The sequence below is a fragment of the Capricornis sumatraensis genome, chromosome 4 (assembly GCF_032405125.1).
Source record: "Capricornis sumatraensis isolate serow.1 chromosome 4, serow.2, whole genome shotgun sequence".
Lineage (NCBI taxonomy): Eukaryota > Metazoa > Chordata > Mammalia > Artiodactyla > Bovidae > Capricornis > Capricornis sumatraensis.
Genome location: NC_091072.1, coordinates 76,396,179 through 76,408,764, shown reverse-complemented (window position 1 = coordinate 76,408,764; position 12,586 = coordinate 76,396,179). Strand labels below are relative to the sequence as shown.

At 34.7% G+C, this 12,586-nt stretch overlaps 1 pseudogene; it reads right to left on the bottom strand.

The window, feature by feature from the left end:
• Window positions 1–2,043: 2,043 nt before the first annotated feature.
• LOC138078504 (olfactory receptor 8S1-like) lies at window positions 2,044–2,961 on the bottom strand (annotated as a pseudogene).
• Window positions 2,962–12,586: the final 9,625 nt, after the last annotated feature.

Genomic DNA, 12,586 nt, shown 5'->3' with positions numbered 1-12,586 from the left:
ATGTAATTAGCCTCCAATTAAAATAAATAAATTTATATTAAAAATAAAGTAATTATGGGTATGCATATTCTTATTGCTATTTTTTATTGTTTGGAGGTTGTTTTGTGGGTCTGTTTTGTTCTTTTTTTTCTCATGATTTGGCGACTATATTTGATTCTGTTTTCTTTTGTGTGTATGAATCTAGTGTACCTTTTTGGTTTGTGGTTACCATGAGGGATAAGTGTATACAAACACACACACACACACATATTTTTTAAGTTGTTGATCTCTTACTTTCAAATGCATTAAAAACCCTGTGTGTATACTCTCTTACCCTCATCATTACTATTTTGATATCATATTTTATATTTAGTGTATCCATTAACTGGTTATTCTGGATATAGATGATTCTACTACTTAAAAAATTTTTTTTTAATATTTTTTAACCTTCCTACTAGTTTTATGTATGAAATGATTTCCTATCTTTACTATATGCTTGCCTTTACCAATGACCTTTACCTTTACTATATGTTTGCCTTTACCTAAGAACTTTCCCATTTCATAATTTTCATATTTTTAAGTTTGGCCTTTTTATTTTCACCTTTATCATTATTTGTAAGCCCAGTTTGGTGGAACTGTACTGTTTTAGCTTTGCTACTCAGTAAAGCTTTAGCTCTCCATCAAATCTGAATGAGGGCCTTACTGTGTAGAGCATTCTTAGTTATACATTTTTCCCTTTCATCACTTTAAATAAATCATTCCACTCCCTTCTGGTCTGTAGAGTTTCTGCTCAAAATTCAGCTGATAGCCGCATGTGGATTCCCTTCTGTATTGTTTGTTGCTATCCCCTTGCTGCTTTTAATATTCTCTCTGTATCTTTACTTTTGTCATTTTAATACTATGTGTCTTGGGGTTTTCTTCTTTGGTTTATTCCTGCATAGGACTCATTGGGCTTCTTGGATTTGGTTGTTTCCTTTCCCAAGTTAGGGAAATTCTTAGCTATTATGTCTTCCAATATGTTCTCAGCCCATTTCTTTCTGTCTTCATATTCTGGGACTCATTTGATGTGAATAATAATATACTTGATATTGTATCAGAGGTCTCTTAAACAGTCCCCATTTCTTTTCATTCTTTTCTGACAGCATCACTGATTTCCACTATTCTGTCTTACTACTCATTGATCCATTTCTCTGTATCATTCAGCTTACCGTTGATTCTTTCTTGTGTACTTCTCATTTCAGTTATTGGATTCTTTCTTTTTCAGTTATTGGACTCTTCATCTCTGGTTTTTCTTTATATTTTCTAATTCTTTGTTAAAAACATCAAACATCACTCTGAGCATCCATTCTTTTCCCAAGCTCTTTGATCATCTTTATGATCACTACCCTGAATCTTTTCTTGGGTAAATTGCCTATCCTTATTTCATTTAGTCCTTTTCCTGGGGTTTTATCTTTTTTCTTCATTTGAAACTGTCACTTCATTTTGCCTAAGTTGCCATTTGTATTTTTGTGTATCTAGTATTTTGGTTGCATTTCCAAACTCTGGAAAAGTGGCCTTTTGTAGGAGATATCCTATGCATGCAGTAGTGTGCTACCCTCTCCTCATCCAAGCTATATACCTAACGGTTCCCCGCTATGAGTGTTGAATGGGTCCTTCTGTTGTGGTAGGCTGACTATGTGGGAGGTCTGGTAGGCTTGACTGGTCTCTGGTTTGGTTGTTTTCTAGGCCCTGTCTCGTGTGGAGGCTGCCAGTAACTGGTTGGTAGGAGGACCAGTCATGAGGTGGGTGACTGTCAATCCCACTAATCCCAGGTGGGGCTAGTGTTGGTTTACTGGTGGATGAGGTCAAGGTCAAGAAGACTTCATGGTGTTGCTCACCCACTGGTAGGTGAAGCCAGGTCCTAAGATTAGTATGAGCCTATGGGCTGTACTCCAAATACCTTTATGAATTTTAAGATGCTTTTCTCAGGTCCAATATTGGAATAATCAGGACATTACTTTATTATTAATTAACAAGATATCTGCTATAGTAAGATAACTCTTCATCACCTTCTGTCTTTGGTCACTAGCAATGGAGATATTTTCTAAAGGTCCTTTTCATAGCTGCTTTCACCTCATTGTTCTTCAGGCTATAGATAAGGGGATTCATTAAGGGAGTGATCACACTGTATTGTACAGAGAAGATCAACTCCTGTGGAGAGCCCAAGGTTGGCACTATATAGCAAAGGAAAACTGAACAATAAAATAGGAGCACTGCACTGAGGTGGGAAGAGCAGGTGGAGAAGGCCTTGCTTCTATATGAAGAGGAGCCGATACTTAGGATGGTAGAAACAATGAGCGTGTAAGACAGTATGATTAGGAAACAGGTTCCTAGCCCATGCAGGAGACTAGAGCAGAGCAGAATAGTGAAACTGGTGGAGACATCACAGCAGGAAAGGGGAAAGAGAGAGGGCAGCTCACAGCTGTAGTGGGGAATAAACTGATCCCTACAGAAGTCAAAATCCATAGCTAGAAGGATGTTGATGAATGCATCCAGAAAACCCAGGCTCCAGAAACCTAACACCAGACCTTTACAGAGCTGGTTGCTCATCTTCCGGCCCTAGAGCAGAGGGTGGCAGATAGCAGCATAGGCCATAACTGAGAACAGACAGGCTTCAGTGCCTCCCAAGCCAAACACAAAGAAGACTTGAGCTAGACAGGCCTCCACAGAGACTGTTTTCTTCCGAGACAGGAGAATTTCCAGCATCTTCAGTACTGTAGCAGAAGAGAAGCAAAAATCCAGGAAAGAAAGGTGACTCAGGAAGTACATGGGAGTGTGGAGGTAAGAATCGGTTCTGACCACCAGCATCATTGTCAGGTTCCCCAGCACAGTCAGGAGGTAAATTGCTAGGAAGATCACAAAGGATAATGCCTGGACATGGGGGTCTGCAGACAGTCCAAGGAGAATGAACTCAGTGATAGTGCTGTGGTTCTCCAAGGCCATTTAGAGAAATCCAGTCTAGAAATAAAAAAAGGAACAGGGGATGCTTTCAGCAAAACAACAGAGTATGGAGTGTCAAGCTCTTTTTCTACAGAAACAACAAAACCAAGCAGAAGCTATCAGGACTAACTTTTTTGGTACTCTGGGAAACAAGCAAAGGTGCACAGCAACCAAGTAAACACTGAACCAAGAAAAAGGCAACTTAAAAATAGGAGGAAAGCTTTGTGACATTTTTATTTACCCTTGCCTAACCCCATCCTAGGTCCAGTGGCCAGCCTGAAGATGGTCTAGAGTGGAACCATGGTCTGAGGTCTGGAGGGAGCCATAACTCACTCACAAATTAGTGTATTTTAACTTGTCTGAGAACTACCTGAAGGACCTATTCAAGGTGCTCTGTTTCTGTTTCACATGAAATCACACAGGGTTCAAACGTGGCCCATATTGCTTGAAAATGTTATAAGAGTAATGAGAAATCTATAGCTGCCTCAGGCAAAAGATTATGATTAAAACATACAACAGACCATCAACAGACTAAGAAGAAAATCTAGAAAGAGAGTTTCTTTGGGAAATTAAATTAGAGCATTAAAAACTGGCTGTGTCTACTAGGGAATTTTAAAAGCCATATGCATGTCCAGTAGCACTCACGCTCAGAGAAGACCAGAGTCGATCTTACGCTTTCATGTCTGGCTGATCCCTAGTTTCACTGCAAGTGGGAGAGAAGTCTAAGTATTGTTAACAGTCTATCTGGGAAAATACTAAATGAGTGCTTCAGCATGGAGTGAATCTGCAAAGACTAGAGGAGGGTGGTGTTTTAAAATTTTTACCTTTTAGCATTCAAAAAAATCTCTGGCAAAGTACTAGTTAAACACAAGCTAGAGGGAAAGATACTTCATTGAGCACACACAACACTGAACTGCTTTTGCAAAAATAAATTGGAAAATTTATTGAACAATAGTTGACTATAACCTTTGGATATAAAAAATAGAAAAGAGTAAAAATCTAATTTTCAGGGTTATAACATTATGATATTAAAATGTCCAGTTTTCAACAAAAAATCATGATGCACACAAAAGAAATATGCAATTATGGGCCATAAAAGAAAACTTAAATGGACAGAAACTGTCCCTGAGGCACTAAGACTTTAGACTTACTGGACAAAACTCCCCTCATCCTCAGCTTTACTGAGATGTATTTGACAGAATATATGTAACTTTAAGGTGTACAACATGTTTATTTCATACACACACATAAGTATGTATATATATATATATATACACACACACAATAACATCAGTTACCACAATAACCTCAGTTAACAGATCCCCTCATGAAATTACCTTTTCTTTGTGTGTGGTGATAAAACTTAAGGCCTACTATCTTAACATTCAAGTACACAGTACAGTGTTGTTAATTATAACCACCATGCTGTACATTAAATCCTTTGAATTTGTAACTTGTAACTTGTAACATCTTGTAACTATGAGTTTGTAACCTTTGATCAAAATCAACCCGTTTCCCCAACCCTTAAGCCTCTGCTAAGTACCATCTACTTTCTATTTCTATGAGTTAAGCTTTTATGATTCTACATAGAAGTGAGATCATTCAGGGTCTTTCTCCCTCTGATTCATTTCATTTGACATACTGCCTTCTAAGTCCAACTATGTCAAATATGACAGGATTTCTTCTTTTTGATGACTGAGTAATAATAGTCCATTATATATTTCTTTAATTATTTGCCCATCAATAGACACTAAGTTTGCTGCAAAATCTTGGCTATTGTGAATAATGTTGTAATAAACTTGGGGGAACAGCTGTCTCTTAAGGTGATTCAGTTATAGATACACAATTATCTCTTCTTTTTCAAATAATTTTCCCATCTAGATTATTACACAACATTGAGCAACGTCCCCAGTGCTATACAGTAGGTCCTTGTTCATCATCTTTTTTTTTTTTTCACTTTACAATATTGTATTGGTTTTGCCAAAATATAGCAGTGGGTACATGTCAATCCCAAACTCCCAATCTATCCCTCCCTCAACCCTTTCCCCCTGGTAACTATAAGTTTGTTCTCTGAGAGTCTGTTCCTGTTTTGTAAACAAATTCACGTGCATCATTTTTTTTGTTTTTTAGATTCTGCTTGTAAGTGATATCACATATTTGTGTTTCTTTGTTTGACTTACCTCAAGGATTATGATAATCTCTAGGTCCATCCAAGTTGCTGAAAATGGTATTATTTAATCCCCTTTTAGGCTGAGTAATATTCCACTATATATACAAATCACATTTTCTTTATCCCTTCATCTGCCAATGGGCATTTAGGTTGCTTCCAAGTCTCAGCTATTGGAAACAGCACTGCAATGAACATCAGGGTGTAGGTATCCTTTCAAACCATATTTTTCTCTGGATATATGCCAAGGAGTGGGATCACTGGATCATATGGTAGTTCTATTTTTAGTTTCTTAAAGAATCTATATAGTGGCTGTATCAATTTATATTTCCACCAACAATGTAGGAGGGTTGCCTTTTCTCCACAATCTCTCCAGCATTTATTGTTTGTAAATTTTTTGATGATGGCCATTTTGACTGGTGTGAGATGACATCTCATTGTAGTTTTGATTTGCATTTTTTTAATAACTAGTGATATTGAATATCTTTTCATGCATTTATTGGCCATGTGATGTCTTCTTTGGAGAAAGGTACTATGGTACTTTGCAAGGTACTGTACTATTAGATTACAAATATTTTACTTTTTGTGTTAATTTTTATGTATTATTTGTGTAAAAATCTTATAAACCTATTATAGTTTAGTACTATATAGCCAATTGTGTTAGTTGGATAGCTAGGCTAACTTTGTTGGACTTATGAACACATGCTTGGAATGGAACTTATTTTTAAATAGGGGACTTAATCATAAAGATACTGAACAAACTTGGGAGAAGAATGAATAACCACAGTAAGAAGTTTAACAGAGTTGAAAAATTTAAAGAGGAACCAAACAGAGCCAAAGAATATAATAACTAAAATAAAAAACACACTAGAAAGAATCAACAGTAGTTTAGATGAAACAGAGAAATGAACAAGCAAACTATATAAGACAGAGTAGTAGAAATCATGTAAGAAGAAGAGAAAAAAGAGAGATGAATTTAAAAATTACAGTTTAGGAGACATCAAGCATACCTACATTCATATCATAAGGATTCCAGAAGAACAGAGAGACAAAGGGGCAGAGAAGTTATTTTGAAATGATAGTAACTGAAAATGTTCCTAACCTGGGAAAGAAAACAGACATTTAGGTCCAGAAAGCATAGAATTCAGGAAAAAAGGCAAGTACATCCATTAATGGCGCTTTTATTCAACATAGTACTGGAAGTCCTAGCCACGACAATCAGAGAGGAAAAAGAAATAAAAGATACCCAACTGGAAAAGAAGTAAAACTGTCACAGTTTGCAGATGACATGGTGGTGCTCAGTTGCTCAGTTGTGTCTGACTCTTTGCAACCCCATGGACTGTAGCCCATCAGGCTGCTCTGCCTATGGAATATTTTCAGGCAAGAATACTGGAGTAGGTTTCCATTTCCTACTCCAGGAGATCTTCCCAATCAGACACGTTTCTTGCATCTCCTGCATAGGCAGGCAGATTCTTTACTATTGCGCCACCCTGGGAAGCCTCTCAGAAAATCCCAAAAATGTTACCAGAAAACTAAGATCTCATCAATGAATGCAATAAAGTTGCAGGATACAAAATTAATGCACAGAAATCACTATCATTCCTATATACTAAAAACAAAATATATCAGAAGGAGAAATTAAGTCCCATTTACCACTGTATCAACAATGAAAAATACCTAGGAATAAACCTACCTAAGGAGACAAAAGACCTATACTCTGAAAACTGTAAGATGCTCATAAAAGAAACTGAAGATAATACAAACAGATGGAAAAAACATGTCATGTTCTTGGATTAGAAGAATCAATATTGTCAAAATAAATCTACAGATTCAGTACAATCCCTATCAAATTACCTATCAAATCACCAATGGCAAGAATAGATAATGGAGAAAGGACAGCGTCCTCAACAATCCAGGAAATTCAGACATGCAAAAGAATGAAATTAGAACATTCTCCAACACCATACACAAAAATAAACTCAAAATGGATCAGACCTAAATGAAAGGCCAGACACTATAAAATTCTTAGAGTAAAACAGAGGCAGAACACTCTTTGATATAAATCATGGTAATATCACCTCATAGAGTAATGAAAATAAAAGCAAAAATAAACAAATGAAACCTAATTAAAATTAAAGCCTTCTGTACAGCAAAGAAAACCATAAATAAAACAAAAAGACAACCCCAGAATAGGAGAAAATATTTGCAAATGAAGAAATATCTGCAACAAGAGTTTAATTCCTAAAATAAATAAACATCTCATGCAGCTCGTGTCAGAAAATCAATCCAATCAAAAAATGGACAAAAGATCTAAATAGACATTTTTCCAAAAAGGAAATATAGACAGTTAAAAAGCACATGAAAATATCCTCAATATCACTAATCATTAGAGAAATGCAAATCAAACTACAATTGAGATGTCACCTCACACTGATCACAATGGCTATCATCAAAAAATCTATATAAACAATATGTGTTGGACAGGGTATGGAGAAAAGAAACTCTTCTACACTTGGTGGAAATGTGAACTGGTACAGCAACTATGGAAAACAGCATGGAAGTTTCTTAAAAAAACACACACACAACTAAAAATAGAGCTATCATATAATCCAACAATCCTACTCCTGGGCATAAACACCTGGAGAAAACCATAATTCAAAAAGATATATGTACCACAATGTTCACTGCAGCATTATTTACAATAGCCAGGACATAGAAGCAACCTAAATGTCCATCAACAGAGGAATGAATAAAGAAGATGTAGTACATATATACAATGAAATATTACTCAGCCACAAAGGAATAAAATAAGGCCATTTTCATCGACATAGATGGACCCAGAGATTGTCATATTAAGTGAAGAACAGTAGACAAAGACAAATGTAATATGATGGCATTTATATGTGGATTTTTTAAAAAAGCATACAAATGAATTTATTTACAAAATAGAAAATCAGATGTAGAAAACAAACTTATAGTTACCAGGGTTTAAGGGGTGGGAGGATAAATTGGGAGATGAGGATGAATATACGCTACTATACATAAAATAGACAACTAATAAGGGCCTACTGTGTAGCACAGGGAGCTCTACTCAATATTCTATAATGACATCTATGGGAAAAGAATCTAAAAACATGCATATGTGTATATATATAACTGATTCACTTTGCTGTACACCTAAAATTAATATGACAATGCAAATCAACCTAGAAAACAATGAGCAAATTCCTAGAAACACACATTCTACCAGTACTGAATCATGAAGAAATTAAAAATATTAACAGACCAATTACTAGTAATGAAAACGAGTCAGAAAAAAAATTCACACAAATGAAAGTCCAGAACCAATTAGCTTTACTGGTGAATTCTACCAAATATTTAAAGAAGAGTTAATGCCTATTCTCTACAAACTATTAAAAAACAAAACAAAACAAAACAAAAAAAAACAGATTAAGAGGAAAGGATACTTTTGAACCTAGTCTAGATTAGCAACCCCTGATGCCAAAATCAGAGAAAGACACCAGAAAAAAAAAAGAAAATTACAGGTAAATGTCACTGATAGACATAAATGGAAAAATCCTCAACAAAATAATAGCAAACTGAATTCAACAATACATTAAAAGGATCATACACCATGGTCAAGTGGGATTTATCCCAGGAATGCAAGGATGATTCAATATTCTATATATAAAATCATGTCATTTGTAATGAATCATTCTTCCTTTCCTTTCTAATTTGGATGCCTTTTACATCATTTTATGGCCTAAATTCTCTAACCAGAACTTTTTCTTCTAGTTTTATTGAGATATAATTGACAAGCACTGTATAAGTTTAGGGTATAATAATTTGACTTACATACATCATGAAATGATTCCAATGATAAGTTTAGTTAGCATCCATTATCTCATATACATACCAAAGTTAAAAGAGAAAAAATATTTTTCCTTTTGATGATGATTATTCGAATTTACACTTTTAACAAGTTTCAACTATACCATATAACAGTCACTTATATTAATCTTGTTGTACATTATATCCCTAGTATGTATTATTATTTTTTAATATAAATTTATCTATTTTAATTGGAGGTTAATTGCTTTACAATATTGCATTGGTTTTGCCTAGTATTTATTGATCCTATATCTAGAAGCTTATACCTTCATCTAACTCCTTATCCCCCAATCTCCACCCCTGGGAACCGTAAATCTGATTTCTTTTTCTATGAGTTTGCTTGTTTATTTGATTATTTGTTTTTGAATCTTAATTGACTTATAACACTGTTAGTTCCTGGTGTACAACATGGTTCAATATTTTTATACATTACCAAAATGATCACAACAAATCTAGTTATCCTCTGTCACCATGCAAAGTGATCACATTGTTATTGACAACATTCTCAATGCTGTACATTTAATTCCTATGATGCATTTATTTTTTTATTTTTTTTGACTTCCCAATTTTATTACATTAAAAAAATGTTTATTGGAGTATTGTCAATCTGTTGTGTTAGTTTCAGGTATACAGCAAAGTGACTCAGTGATACATTATATATATATTCACTCTTTTTCCACCTGTAGGTCATTACAGTGTATTGGATAGAGGTCCCTGTGCTATATATACAGTAGATCCTTATTATCTATTTTATATATATATATATATAGTGTGTATATGTCAATCCCAATCTCCCAGTTCATCCCCCACTTACCCCCTGGTAAGCATAAGTTTGCTTTCTACACACACACACACACACACACACACACACACACACACAGAGGAATACTATTCAGCCATTAAAAGGGATGAAATCTTGATATTTATAACAACATGGATGTATCTAAAGAGTATTAGGCAAAATTCAGTAAGTCAGATAAAGACAAATATTTTATGATTTAATTTATGTGGAATCTATAAAACAAAGCAAATGAAAAAGCATACCAAAACAGAATCATAGATACACCTTTTGTTAAAAAGTGACTGCCAGAGGGGAGGAGCCTCCCTATTGTAACTTTTATTTCTGCCTCGTAAATAAGTTCATTTGTACCTTTTTTCCTAGATTTCATACATAAGCAATATCATATCATATTTGTGACTCATTTATTTTTAACTATAAGTTTGTACTTCTTAATATTCCTCAACTATTTCCCTTATCCCCACTCCCCTCCCCTCTGGCAATCACCTTTTTTGTTTTCTGTATCTATGATTCTGTTTTGTTATGTTCATTTGCTTTGTTTTATAGATTCCACATAAATAAAATCATAAAATATTTGTCTTTATCTGACTTATTGAATTTAGCATAATAGTCTCCATATTCATACATGTTGTTGCAAATGACAAGATTTCATCATTTTAATGGCTTAATAGTATTACACTGTGTGTGTGTGTGTGTGTACACATTTACATATGTGCAATATATTCTTTAGCCATTCACCTATAAACAGTCACAGGTTTTTCCATATCTTGGCTATTATAAATAAAACTGCAAAGACATGAGTTTACATATAGAAAATCACACAGAATACATGAAAATTACTGGAGCTAATAAAAACTTTCAACAAAGTTGCAGGGCATAAAAGCAAACAGATAAATTAGTTGTGTTTCAATAAGTCACAAATGAACAATCTGAAAAAGAAATTGGGAATTTTTTTTTTTTTACAAAAGGATCCAAAAGAATAAGACACCTAGCCATAAACTTAAGGAAGTGAAAGGGTTGAAAAACACAAAACATTGCTGAAAGAAGTTAAAGAAGATCCAAACAAATGGAAAGATTCCCTGTTCAGAGATTGGAAGACTTAGCATTATTAAGATGTCAGTAATACCCAATCAATCTGCAGATTTAATGCAATTCTTATCAAATTTTCAATGACCTTTTCTTTTTGCAGAAATGGAAAATAAGACCATCAAATTCATATGGAGCTGCAAGAAGTCCTGAATAGCCAAAAATCCTTGAAAAAATTAACATAGTTAGAGGACTTATACTTCTTCATTTCAAAACTTACTACAAAGCTTTAGTTATCATACCATTGTGTTAGTGGCATAAAAATAAACTTATAGACCAATGGAACAGATTTGAGAGGCACCCCCCCAAAAAAAAAAAAAACCACCCAAATCTGTTGCAAATTCATGTTGGTACCAAGCCCATTCAATGAAGCGAGAAGAGTTTCTACAACAAATGGTGCTGAGTCAAGTGAATATCCACATGCAAAAGAATGAAACTGATCACTATCCTCAAACCATATTCACATATTAAATCAAGACGGATCAATAACCAAATTTTCAATATAAGAGTTAAAACCATAAAACTCTTAAAGTAAAATATAAAAATAACTTTTCATGATCTTGGACTAGGTAATGGCTAGTCCAAGATACGTTACCAAAAGCATAAGTGACTGAAGAAAAACAAAGTTGACCTCATCAATATTAAAAACTTGTATGCATCACAGCAAAGGAAACCATAAACATTGTAAAAAGACAACCCTCAGAATGGGAGAAAATAACAGCAAATGAAATAACTGACAAAGGATTAACTACCAAAATATACAAGCAGCTCATGTAACTCAATACCAGGAAAACAAACAACCCAATCAAAAAGTGGTAGAAGACCTAAACAGGCATTTCTCAAAAAAAGCCATACAGATGGATAATAAACACATGAAAAGGTGTTCAACATCGCTCAGTATTAGAGAAATGCAAATCAAAACCCACCTCACACACGTCAGAATGGCCATCATGAAAAAATCTACAAACAATAAATGCTGAAGAGGGTATGGAGAAAAGGGAATTCTCTTGTATTGTTGGTAGGCATGTAAATTGATATAGCCCCTACAGAAGACAGTATGGAGATGTCTTTGAAAATTAGAAATATAACTACCATATGATCCAACAATCTCACTATCGGGCATATACCCTGAGGAAACCAAAATTGAAAAAGTCACATGTACCTCAATGGGCACTGCAGCCCTATTTACAATAGCTGGGACATGGAAGCAATCTAGATGTCCATCAGTAGCTGAATGGACAAAGAAGCTATGGTACATACACACAATGGAATATTACTCTGTCATAAAAAGGAACATATTTGAGTCTGTTCTAACAAGCTGGATGAACCTACAGCCTATTATACAGAGTGAAGTACATCCGAAAGAGAAAAATAATCATAATGCACATATATACATGGAATCTAGAAAGATGGTAGTGAGGTTTCGATTTGCAGGGCAGCAGTTGGGATTGGAAGAAAAGTTATGACCAGCCTAGACAGCATATTTAAAAAGCAGAGACATTACTTTGCCAACAAAGGTCCATCTAGTCAAAGCTTTGGTTTTTCCAGTAGTCGTGTATGGATGTGAGAGTTGGACTATAAAGCTGAGCACTAAAGAATTAATGCTTTTGAACTGTGGTGTTGGAGAAGACTCTTGAGAGTCCCTTGGACAACAAGGAGATCTAACCAGTATATCCTAAAGGAAA